Source organism: Micromys minutus (genome assembly GCF_963924665.1).
Source record: "Micromys minutus genome assembly, chromosome: 26".
NCBI lineage: Eukaryota > Metazoa > Chordata > Mammalia > Rodentia > Muridae > Micromys > Micromys minutus.
Window position 1 is genome coordinate 34,057,950 of NC_137961.1, and position 13,719 is coordinate 34,071,668.

Consider the following 13,719-nt stretch of genomic DNA (forward strand, 5'->3'; position numbering starts at 1 on the left):
CCCAATTTCCAAATAAATGAAGGTATTTCTTCTTTGCTACTATATCAGTCTTTGTCAGGTGATAGCTTCTTAAAGGTTAGTTACAGTGTCCTAAAACTATCACTGAGCTTGTCATATTCCATCATTCTAAAATGCACTGTTCTGCCTGACACTCTTGGGTGAATCTTTTATCCAAGGATGGTTGAGTGAAGACAGTTGACTATTTGGGAGATGCTGGGTTGCTGAGTTAAGTAGCTCTTCAAAATGATGATAGTGTTTTATGTCAAATTTTTCACTTATTAACATTACCTTCAGGAAGAAAAGGAAAAGCTTTCAAGTTCCGAGGAACTGTCAAGCTAACAATAGCAAATGTACATTTACCAAAACTCTGAATTTCATTTGAAAGCTTAAATTTTATCATTGGCAGCAAATACTGTCACCTGTTTTTCCTGAAGTGACAAATCTCACTCACCTTGTTCAGTCTCAAGAAAGTATCTGCCAAATCCCCAAGTCTGGATAACCTTGGCTTGTCAGCCATTTTTCCTAGTAAAAATCACATTCTGCAGGAAAAAAAAATGTGTCCAACACATGTTAAACTTACAATTTGCCTGAGCACAGTGACATCCACCCTTAAGCCTTTTAATGCCAACAGAGGCAAGGGGAACTTGTGAGTTCAAGCCAGTCTGGTTTGCATAGTTCCTGGTCAGCCAAGTTACATAGTTACCTTGTCTCAAAATTAGTTAATTAATTAATAATAAAAATATTAAGATAAACTTACAATTGGAATTACCCCCACAAAAGCTCTTCCATGAGCTAATGGTCATATTTCCAAGTACAGTGATACTGTATGTTACCCAGAACATTAAGATGTTATGTACTTACGTGTCTTCAGAGAGATAACAGTTTTCAGGGACGAACAAGTATATTTTTAAATTAAAGCTGACATCTTTACGTTTTGCTGTTGAGTGTGTGCTAGTAAAGAACTCACATGGTTCAGCGCCATGCCAGCTTTCTGCTGAGACACTAGAATTGTACCCACTACTGTGCTTGTAACCTTGGTGGAAATACCAGTGCTGGGGAAATGTCAGGAAACTTCTCTGTTTTGTGAGTTGAGCATCAATACTCTGAAAAATAAACTACAAAATCAGATCCTTTGGGGACACTGACATGATACAAGAACAGACGTCCATACCAAGTGCAAAAGTCCCAATCACAGTGCAGAAGCACAGAAAACAGTATGAAATTATCCCAGGTGTCAGAAGCCATGGCTGGGCAGTTATGAGCAGTTATGCTCTTCCAGAGGATCCCGGTTTAATTCCTAGCACACAAATGTGGATCAAAACTGCCCATAACTGCAGTTCCAGGGATCGGATACCTCCTCCAGCACATGGAACACACATGGTGCACATACATACATGCAGTCAAAATACTCATAGAGGTAAAAATAAATTACCATAAGGTTCTATGTGCATGAAGTATATATATATATATATATATATATATATATATATATATATATATGGCATAAATTACCTTTCTTCAGACTTAGGTCCTATCCCAATATAGCTCAGTTTTTATCTGCAAGTATTCCAAATTCTGAAGAAGTCTGAAATCTCAAATTCTCTTAGTCCCTAGCATTTTGCATAAGTGATACTTGACATGTATTATGAAAATAGTATTGGTTTAACTGACATTCTGAAAATGCAGGTGATTCTAGGGATACACATAGATCCTTTGTCAGAGACTCCTACATTTCTTCCCATGTGTCACTTGGTTCTAAACGAATGGTGGCACCCGTAGTCCTCCGGTGGTTTTCTGTCATGTTACTCTATTCTGTCTTTATCATAGAACTTAGTACTACTGAGTAGTTCACTGTTTGTTTGGATGTTTATTGTCTGTCTGAAGACCTGAGATACACCCAGTAACTGTTTCTGAAACCTAAAGCACTCAATAAATGCCCATGGGTTAGTTAGGTCAGCCTAAGGGGACACATAGTGATTGGCTAGTCAGCGTTTCATCTCCCGAGAGGTTTGTGACTAAAGTAGTTCCACTCACACTGGCTTCTCTGGATAACAACAGAGGGAACCTTCGATCTCAATGATTTACCGCATTGACTGTGTCCACCAGAATCCTGCAAGTTGGGTATTATTTAACAGTGGTTACAGAAAATGCACCTGAGGGACAAGAGCTGTTTCCAGTATGAAGAGCTAGTAAGTGTTCATTCTAAAACTGAACTCACACCCATCAGCTTCCTCCCAGGCAAAATAGGAAAGAGATGGATGTACACCGAGCCACGGCCGATGACAGCCCACAGTGCCAGAGTTTCAGGAGCTGCCAAAAGACCAGGCAGTAGTCATTCAGAAAGTGTTTGCTAGAGGGATTTTTTTTTTCAGAATTAAAATTGAAACCGAAGTTGCAACAAATGAGCAGCAGATTTTTCAGAATTAATTTTTTTGTACATTTTAGAAACGTTTGCTTCAGTCTTCAATTCCCAAGAAACCGTTGTATTTCTTCAGCCTTTCGCACAGAAGTTCTTAGGATCTTTCCTAAGAACTGGCGACAAGATTCGTATTTCATATTTACCCCAAAAATGGATCCTTAGCACTTCTTGGTGGAATAGGTGTCTGAGAACTTGTGATTGGCTGCCATGTTGTTAAAGACAATGGGCCGGAGCCTCAGCTCAGCTCTTACCCCCTCACGTTATAATAGGAAAGCTGTGATGGAATGTCCAGGAGTCATGAGGAAACAAATGATCAAACAAGGGATATGCACTCAACCACTCACTGTCAAGAATGCTGTGTTTGTTTTGGGTGTTCAGTATTTGAAATCTTTAATAGCAAGAATAGTTGTAACAGAATACATCCGAAGCTGATACAACCTTTAAGACATCAATTCCCTAGGATTCTCTGCTTACACTGAGTTCCCTAACTCAAATGGAAGGTCAGTGCCCAGCTAAGTTTGGCTTTTGATGGCATTCTAGGTAAACTCAGTAATATCTTACCTACAAGAGATAATGGTATTATTTCTGAAAGTTACACTGCCATTTCTTTCCACAGGTATCATTTAACTTGTCCTTAGTTACATTATAAACTTGACTATCAGTGTCAAAAGAGGTTCTTATAGAGTCAGACCCAAGATTTTAAAAACCGAATGGAACACACCCTAAGGTTCTCAGCTCTACCAAGGAAACCATAGAAGTGGAAAAAAGAAGTGATCCTAAAAAATAAAAAGTATGGGGTTCTAGACACTGGCACTAAAGTCCGGGGTGTGAAGGGAGTAATGTCTGTGGACTGGTGTCTCAGAAATGATCTGTGCACAGGCCAGAGTGTCTCTAGCTGAGCTTAGACTCTCAACGGTTTTGAGACAGGAACCTCTCTCTATGTTGCATGGAAGAGCCTCCTCACACACAAGACACCCACACACAGAAGCTCTCTCTGATTAACTTCCTCAGTGCACCCAAGACTATGGGAACGGAGTGCTCAGTGGTCAGGGCCCAAGCTTGACCTCTGCTAATACTTCCTGGAGCTTCCAGTTCATTGTTACTATAGTGTGAAAGTGTCGCGATCTCCCCTTCCACATAGCAAGGGAGGTGTTTGAGGTATGTAAAGGAATCATCTTATGTGCTGGTCTTCACAACCTTTTGTAGTCCATGTTCCCTAGAGGACATCTTTGTACGTGTGGACATCCCCCATCAGTAAGACAAGGCCCATGGTCTGTGAGGTACATGTAATTGACATGTGGGAATGTTTTCAGACTCACTCTCTGCCATTCATCCCCCAACCCTAGAGAATACTCACATGGAAAGTCATCTCGGTGTCCCCTCAAGCTCTTACTGGCAGGTAATAATCATTCTAAGTCAGAACTTTCCCTCCTTGAGGTATGGATAGAACACTTTGGAAGGCTCCAGATAATCAAACTCCATCATGGGCTCACCGGTGGTCACTTTGAGAACTACACAGGGATAAGGTAGTTTCTGTGATATCACGGGGAGCAGACATAGCCAAGTAAGGAGGCCTGGAAGACAATAGAAATGAATGGAGATCAGAGAGGTCAAAAGAGGCTCATGCCATTAAACATGAGGCCATTTTAATGCCTGTGATTAGTGGCATGCAAAACTGTGTGTTCTTGAGAGAAATACTAATTGCAAAATGTGTGGGGAAGAAATCTTCAGAGAGGCTGTTCTGACATCACCATCTTCTCGCTGTGCCTTTAATGTGGTTATGGACCTACGGGCCCTAGAAGCTATTGTTTGGGTAATATGATATTTGAAACGATGAAAGAAAACATGACAAAACCCACTGACTTGCTTTTGACTTCTGAGAAATCCAGCTTGGCTGTCTCAGCTTCCACAAAACAGGAGTGTGTGGCAAATCCTATTATTTTGGTGGAAGGGTGCCTGCCATTTTCTTCATGAGAGACAACACACTACAGATTAAAAAAAATATATCCAAGGTGTTGAAAATGTGCTTTTCCACCTTCATGGTTGCAAACACATTGTTTATATCACTCATAGCTCTGGGGATCTCAGCCTCCACTTAAGAGATGCTCACTGAGAGAAGTGTTAGCTACAAAGCTGCCTAAATTAAGCTGGGGTACCCTACACGTACAGAGTAGCTGCCCCAGACACCTCCTATGGGCAGTTCTGGGGCCACAGTGGAAAAAAATCTAAATTGACCATCTCTGCAGGGAGAAATTAAAATTCTTTGTATTCTCCTTCCTGGGTGTGTTTCTCATTTGTCCAATTTCTGATAGACCCCGATCATGTCAACTTGCTAAGCCCCCCTTCTGCCTGCCAGCTGGCTTGTTCATTTGCCCCGCCCACAGGAGCTCATTCCCTGGTTGATCTCGTCCAGTCTGTGGCTTTTAAATCATCTCTATTCTAAAGGCTCCCACTTTCTCTCTCTAGAATCCACTCTGTCCTGGATCTTCAGCTGTCTCCTGATCCTTTTGATCGCTTCCTAGGGCCCTCCATGGGCTATTGAGTCTGAGTATATCCCAAGCACATTCTCCTCTCACCCCCAAACCTGAGCCTCTCCCTGGAGTTTCCCTGTTCACCAAGGCCACCCTGTCATCTGGTAACTTACGTGGACCTTCTCAGAGTCATCATTAACTCCTACTCCTTTACTTCCCTCAGTCATCAGCACCTCTTAGCAGGCTCGCTTTCCAAATATATGGAACCCGGCTACTTTGCCACCTTTTTTCTGTTTCCTCCCTCTGGGCCGCTCTCTAATGCTACCGAGGAGCTTCCAATGCTATGCCTCCCTGCCAACCCATTTCCACATAAAATTTAAAGTAATCATTTAAAAACATACACTAAATCCTATATAATGCTCCTGCTATTGTTACACATAGCTTTAGACTACACACAAATCTCCACCCTACACTACCAGCTCTTTGCGTCTCTGACCACCTATGGAACCTCTTCCATGACCTCAGCCGCTCTGGAAGGTTAGCATTGCGTCAAGCCCGTTCACTCTGTGAAGTTGTTGAATAAGCTGCTTGTTTTGCTGGGGAAGCTTGCTCACTGAAATCTGCATGGTTTGCTCACTCGAGTCACAACAGAATCTGCTTACGGGGCTTACTATGACCAAAATGGCGAACGCAAGGCCTCATCCCGCATCATTCTTGCCTTACGATTTTATCTCTAGCACATTCTGCTGTGGAACTGGCTGTATATTGATGTTTCTCCTGAGGGCAGTTGCTCCCTGAGACCTGTACCTTTGCTTTGTTCCTGCTGCATACTCAGATACCTAGAGGACAGTATGACATCAGACACTGAACGTTGCAGACAGCCAGTATTCACTGAGTGCCCATCTTTGTTGTAGGTGTTCTGATACAGTAAAAGAAGGCGACAGAAAAATATGATCCTGCCCTGGGGAACTCGCCCAAGGTTGCAGAGACAGACGAGAAAGCATCTCCACTGTGGCTGGGTTAAGGAGGCTTCAGCTTGAGTCCCCCAACTGTGCCTGCAGGAATCAGAAAGGTAGCCAGAAAAAGAGCTGACATTTGAGATTATTCCTGACAGATGAGCAAGTGTTTTCAAGGTAGAGAAGAGGGAAGGACACTTCAGGTGCGGAAATAGCAGGAACAGCAGCGTGACGCTGGGGTAGAAAATGCTCAGTGAACCGCGAATGTGACCAGCTATGGGAGAGCTGTATGACATGAGTGTTAGCGAGTGAGCCAGCGGAAAGCAACAACTTAGTTTATTCTTAGCACCGAACGTGCTCTTTGGAATTTTCCCTTTTAGTAAGTGGTACCCCCATTCAAGGGATTACTCATGCTGCATTTCTCAGAGTCATCCTTGTGAAGTACCTCTGGTCTCTCACACTCCACGTCTCGCCTGCCAGCTGAAACCATCAGTCCCACCTTCCAAACCAGCCTTGTCCAGCCTCCACTGGCCAGGCTCTTCTGCTTGTCCCTACCCCAAGCTACACCATAGTGTGAGCTTCCAGGCAAGCCTTCCTGCTCCTCCTATGACCCCCATGACCACATTCCACTCGAAAGCTGGTGCTGTTCTTGTCAACTGCTTTTAACTTAAAACTGCAAGAGCAACAGGGCAGTATCAGCTGAGAGGACTCCCAGTAAAGAATTTGCGTTTGCAGGAGGGGCTTACTTGAGATGGAGACAAAGAGAAAATCTACATATCAAAGTCTGTATCTTGTATATATGTATGTCTTTATTCCTCCTTCCCCTCCCCTCCTTCCACTTCCCCTCCCCTCCTTCCACTTCCCCTCCCCTCTTTCCACTTCCTCTCCCCTCCTTCCACTTCCACTCCCCTCCTTCCACTTCTCCTCCCCTCCTTCCACTTCCACTCCCCTCCTTCCACTTCCCTTCCCCTCCTTCCACTTCTCCTCCCTTCCTTCCACTTCTCCTCTCCTCCTTCCACTTCTCCTCCCCTCCTTCTCCTCCACCTTTGCCCAGTTTGGCAAACAATCCTCTTGCCTCAGCCGCCACACCCAGCTTTTGTCTTTAAGATTCTGTGGTACTATGGTATATGGTGTTGTGCTCCCGTAGGGCATTTTCATCAACAGTGGGGGAGAGACGGAAAGAGACAGAGACAGAGAGGCTCTTCCTATTTATCTTTATCCTCTTAGTTACCTTTGCTGTCCCTACACTGAGTACCAATGGCAATGGGAAGCTTAATCCTCACCTGACCACAGACTCACTGTGGGTTCCTATGGTGATTTTACTTCCGATCTTCATTGATTTTATATAGCGTATGTAAACCAGATTGTTAGTAAACTTTTCTTACATAAAACCAGAAAGAGACAAGGAAATTGGGGCCTAATTGAAAGAAGTAGGTCACTGGCAACATGCCATGGAATGGTATATCAGGGGTCTACTGAGAGTACATGTATCTCCTCCTCTTCCCCCTCCTCCTCACCCTCCTCCTCACCCTCTTCCTTTCCCCTCCTCACACTCCTCCTTTCCCCTCCTCACACTCCTCCTCCTTGCTCTCCTCTTCCTCACCCTCCTCCTCCTCCTCCTTTCCCCTCCTCACCCTCCTCCTCCTCCTCCTTTCCCCTCCTCACCCTCCTCCTCCTTGCCCTCCTCTTCCTCACCCTCCTCACCATCCTCCTCCTTTCTCATCCCCCTCCCTATTCCCTTTTCTTCCATCCCCTCCTCCCTTCTCTCCTCAATCTCCCTACGAGCCACCACAAGATAATAATCTTTGTTCCACTCCCACCACGTGCCCACTGGCCATGATGTCATACCTCACCACAGACCCAGAAACAGTGGCGCTAAGTGACCACAGATTGAATCTCTTAAAAATGTGAGCCAAAATATATCTTTCCTCCTTTGGGTCCTTAAAAATGTCTTAAGTATTTTTAGACACAACTAATATTATATATGCAAAGAACATGTTGGTTTTTTAAAAAACAAATATGAGCAAAAACGTTCAGCTTACTTGATCAATAAAGGTCAGGTGAATACATTTTTAAATATAATGTAGATATTTAAAAGGAATCATAAAGTCCAACCCACTCAAATTTCTATAAATAAAAATTTTAAACATAATGAAATACATTCTTTTATAAGAGTATATAATTCAGCCCTCTAAAGTTTAAAGAGAAAGGTCTGTAAGTTTAACCACGAAGGGAAAACATGGTTTGTTCGTTTTCTCACGTCTGAGACAAAATAACTCGTAGAGGCAGCTTGAGGAAGTAAGAGTTTGTTTTAGCTCATAGTTTCAGAAAGCACTGGTCCATCCTGTGGGGAGCCTTGGAGGATGGGAAGTCCCCGTTCACTGTGTAGGAGCAAGCACAGTTCTGTCTGTTCTAACTGGAGTCTGAAGCACACATCTTGGAAGATCAGAAAGCACAGCGTTAGACTGTAACCTTCTAAAAGGATCTCTAAGCAGCCCATTTCTACCAGCTAGGTCACAAGTCCCAAATGCTCCACAACCTCCAAAACAAAGCCTTCAGTGGGGCACCACGTGTGGAAACCCAACGACCTCCCAAAACACAGCCACCAGCTGGGGGGCCATGTGTTCACACGTAAAACTAAAAATCACTAATGAGAATTCAAAATAATAGCAGAGTATAGCAATGCTTTATAAGAACAATGTCATAAGCAGATGAATTTTATATCTGGAGTAAAGGATGTTACAATAGAAAAATCGATTAATATAATCCATCATACTAAAATTTATTTTATAATTTACCAAATTTCTGTTTTATAGAAAACACTGTACTACTTTATAAATTCTTTAAAGGTACTGATATAATCCAGTGTTTGCTTTTCATCAAAATTTCTTTACAATTAAAGGTGATACTTCCTTAACACAACAGGTTGGGTGTAGGCATAGGATCTCACTATACAGCTCAGACTGCCCTTGAACTTGGAATTCTTGTCCTTTTGACTCCCAGGGCTGGGTTTAAAGGCCTTTGCCATCATATCCAGTTTATGTAAGTTCAGCATTATTCTGAAGAATTTTGTCTGTGCTGGACAAAAGAAGGAAACGAGAAATAAAAAGAATCCAAAGGCAGGAATTAAGCTGACATTTATCATTCTATTTGGTATGAATTGCTTAGATTGCATGCTCATTTTTATGAAAAAACTGAACTTTATTGTAAGAAACTCAAACAATGAGTTCATAGAATGAGTATCCTTTGTGTATGTGTGATTAGTCGTTGAGCATTTAATGAAATAAAAACATCCTATTTACAGCAGCAGGAAGTTCAAAAGCCAGTGTTATGTATAGGAATTGAATTTAAGAATCTTTGATGTTTATGCATAAGTGAATACAAATTTGAAACTCTCTGGGTACAGAGAGCAAAACTAAAAAGGGAAATAAATGAAAAAGCAATCCCTCATTTTAAATAGAGAATTTCTCATTGCTACAAGTTTAAAACAATCCTAGTAAAAATGCAAACAAAGACTTTAATAATCAAACAAAATAATGCCTGAGTCCCTGTGGGGAAAAGTTTAATCAAGGATACTCAGGAAAAGTGGAAGTTATTATTTGGGTATTAAAATGTATTATATTTGAGTAAAAGCACTAAGTGGCAAACCAGTGGTATAGAAATGGCCTCAATTTAATTTTTTATTTTAATATACATAAGGGGTTTTCATATCAGTCATACAAAACTAGGATGATCAATGATTTGTGCTGAGTATTTGACCAAATAGCTGTCAAGGGGAAAATCTCTTTGACAGTCCCAATTTATTGCAAAATAAAGTCTAACTAAATCTAAGCTTAGTTTTTAAAACTTAACCTTAAAAACACCAGAAGAATTTAGGAGGAAACTGTTAATATCTACAGGTGCAGGGGACATTTCAAAGTACAACAGAAAATACAAAAGCTATAACGAAAAAAATATGAAATGAGTTCAGTTCCTTGAAAATCAGATACTTGAGGGTCAGATAATTACAACTGTAAGCAAAGGTAATGACAAGTTAAAGTAGAGAGATCATTTTTGCAACTAATTATATATTTTTTTAATTATTTAATTATTTAATATATATATGTATATAATTTTTAAAGTTAATTCTCCCAAAATTAACCTTTGTAAGGAACTAGAAAAAAGACTAGCCATGTAATAGAAAACATGTAAGGTTATGCCAGGCAGTGGAGATGTACTTGGGAGGCAGAGGCAGGCAAGTTCAGCCTAGACAGCCGAGTTCATGAGTGACTCTAGGCCAGCTAGTTCTACACTGAGTAATCCGTCTCAGAAAAAAGAGAAGAGAAAAAAAGTAAGCTTTTAAACAATAGGAGAACATCGTCAGCTGAGCAGGGCTCCCGGGGGTCCCGGAGACTGCATGGCTCCTAACAGTGGGCTTGGGGAGTGTCTTTGACTCTTTCATCTGCTCTTGGGACCCTTTTCCTCCTGGGTTGCCTCAACCAACCCTGATAGGAGGGTTTGAGTCTAGTCTCACTGCGTCTTGTTATGCCAAGTCTGGTTATCACAAGGAGGCCTGCTCTCTTCTGAAGGGAAGGAATGGGGGGAGGGGAGACTGTGGGTCGGATGTGTTGTGTAGAAGAATAATTTTTTAAAAAATATAAGGTTATTATCAGTTTACAGAAAATATAAACAGTGGCTTAGGAGCACACAAAATATAATCAGCTTACAAAAAGTGAATGGAAACCAAATCTATGATACACTAATTTAACAGGAAGATGCTTTATAATTTAACAATGTGATCTATTAGCAAGACTATGGATAAAGAAGTACTGGTAAATATCACTACTGCTGCCCCAAGTATAATTGTTATTCTCTCAAAGAACAATTTGGCAGGAGTCTATCCCAAGATCTCTCATACACTTGCAACAGAAAATAGCAACAGACCTTGCACACTGCTGTCTTTGCCCCCGAGTGGAGGCCTCACTGAGTAGCTCTGTCCTGCCTTAGACTCACCAGCCTTCTTCTGTGTCAGGCTCCCAAGGGCTGAGATTACGAGCACACACTGCCTTACCTGCCTCTGTCTCCATTTTAAACAATTATCACACACTGAGGCCTGAACTTGTGTCCTGAGGTAAGTCTTGTTGATCGAATATTCCTTGTTACCATGGATTTTAGCAGCCTCGGCGTATGAGTTTCTTTATCTCATCAAGAATTAACACATTTTCACTTAAACACTTGCAGTTTCTTTTTACTCTGCTGAGTAGCTATTGGTTTAAAAAAAAAATGTCAGGTACATAATTATGAAATGTCCTTTTTTATAGTGGAATTACATAAAACAGGAAGAAATCTTCTTTTATTTAATTTTTTTTTTTTACTTAATTCACATCCTGCTCACTGCTTGCCTCTTGGTCACCACCTCCACTGTCCTTCCCCCTGCCCCTCCCCTTTTTCTCTGAGCTGGTGGGAGTCCCCCTGAGCAACCCCCCACCCTGACAGTCAAGGCCAGTTAGAAAACATACTCCACATACAGGCAAGAGCTTTTGGGATACCCTTTCCCACTCCAGTTGTTTAGGACCCACATGAAGACCAAACTGCGAATCTGCTACATACGTGCAGGGAGGCCTAGGGCCAACCCGTGTATGTTATTTGGCTGGTGGTTCAGTCTCTAAGAGCCCCAAGGGTCCAGGTTCGTTGACTCTGTTGGTCTTCCTGTGGAGTTCCTGTCCCCACAGAGGCCCGAAATCTTGGAAGGAATCTTTTATCCATGGAATGATACTCAAATTATATTTGTATGTGTGTATATATGTATATTGAATATGTATGCATATGTGTATATATGCACATACGTGCACATGAATGTGGATCCCAGAGGATAATGTTAGGTGCCTTCTTCAGTCACTCCTCTTATTTATTTATTTATTTATTCATTCATTCATTCATTCATTCATTTATTTTGAAACACGGTCTCTCACTGACCTGGACCTTGCAGAGTTCTCTACTCTGGCCAGGCAGCAGTCCCCAGGAACCCTTGTTTCTGCCTCCCCACAACGGTGATGGCATCTGGCCAGGCAGCAGTCCCCAGGGACCCTTGTTTCTGCCTCCCCACAACGGTGATGGCAGGCATACGTCACTGCACCTGACTTCTTGGCATGGCATGTAGGATCCAAACTCAAGTCTTCATGTTTCTGTGGCAGACACTTTACTGCCAGGGCTCTCTTAGGCTCACAAATTATATTTGTAAGTGAAATACCAAGGTATCTGAGAGTGACTCAATGCACAAGCTTTTAAATAAAAAAGGAAGATTTATCTGTAGATGTGTGTATTTTTGCCTAAATGGGCATAAAGTTTCTTTAGAACCACATACAGAAAGCATTTGTTGCTATTGGACAATAGTAAATTGACTGGGAAACGAAAAACAAGGTAGAAATACATACATACACACACACACACACACACACACACACACACACATATATATATATATATATATATATATATATATATATATATATATGAATGGGAATGATAATTGAAGTGCATGTCCAGCACATCTCTATGCATATATGTGGAAGCCAAAGGACACTCTCAGGCATCATTTCTCAGCACTGTCCCTGGCCACCTTACCCTACACCCAGCAGGGTGCCTCACTGGCCTAGAACTTGCCAAGTAAGCCAGGTGGGGCTACCTAGCAAGCCCCAAGCATCTGCCTGTCTGCCTCCCCAGCCCTGGGATTATACACACTCACCACCATACCTGAGCTCAGGTCCTCACACATTTTACCAATGATGTGTCTCTCCAGCTCACTGACAGGGAGATTTTCGAGATCCTTCACTTTTTAACAATTCTATTGTGCATTTACAATTGTACACAGTAATGGGTTTCATTGTGATGTTTCCATGAATGCCTTTCACACAATTTAATCATGTTGAATTCTTCGTGATTCTTTTTGACCTTCTTTCTCCTAATCCCCTTTTTCCCTGATAGCTGTCTCCTCCTTTCACATCTTTCCCCTAAATTCCATAATGAAAGAAAACAGGATGTTTATCTATATGAGCCTGGCTTTATTTTACTTAACATATTATCTAGTATTGTCTATTTCCCAAAGCATTTCATTGTGGATGGGTGGATGGATGGATGGATGGTGGATGGATGGATGGATGGTGGATAGATGGATAATAGATGAATGATGGATGGATGATGGATGATGGATGGATGGTGGATGGATGGATGATGGATAAATGATGGATGGTGGATGGATGGATGGATGGTGGATGGATGGTGGATGATGGATGGATGGTGGATGATGGATGGATGGTGGATGGATGGATGATAGATGATGGATGAATGCTGGATGGATGATGGATGGATGGATGATGGGTGGTGGATGGTGGGTGGATGGGTGGATGATGGATGGATGGATAGATGATGGATGGAGGGATGGATGATGGATGGATGGATGATGGATAGATGGATAATAGATGAATGATGGATGGATGATGGATGATGGATGGATGGTGGATGGATGGATGATGGATGGATGATGGATGGTGGATGATGGATGGATGGTGGATGGTGGATGGATAGATGGATGATGGATGAATGGATGGATGGATGGATGGATGATAGATGATGGATGAATGGTGGATGGATGATGGATGGATGGATGATGGGTGGTGGATGGTGGGTGGATGGGTGGATGATGGATGGATGGATAGATGATGGATGGAGGGATGGATGATGGATGGATGGATGATGGATGGATAGATGGATAATAGATGAATGATGGATGGATGATGGATGGATAGATGATAGATGATGGATGAATGGTGGATGGATGATGGATGGATGGATGATGGGTGGTGGATGGTGGGTGGATAGGTGGATGATGGATGGA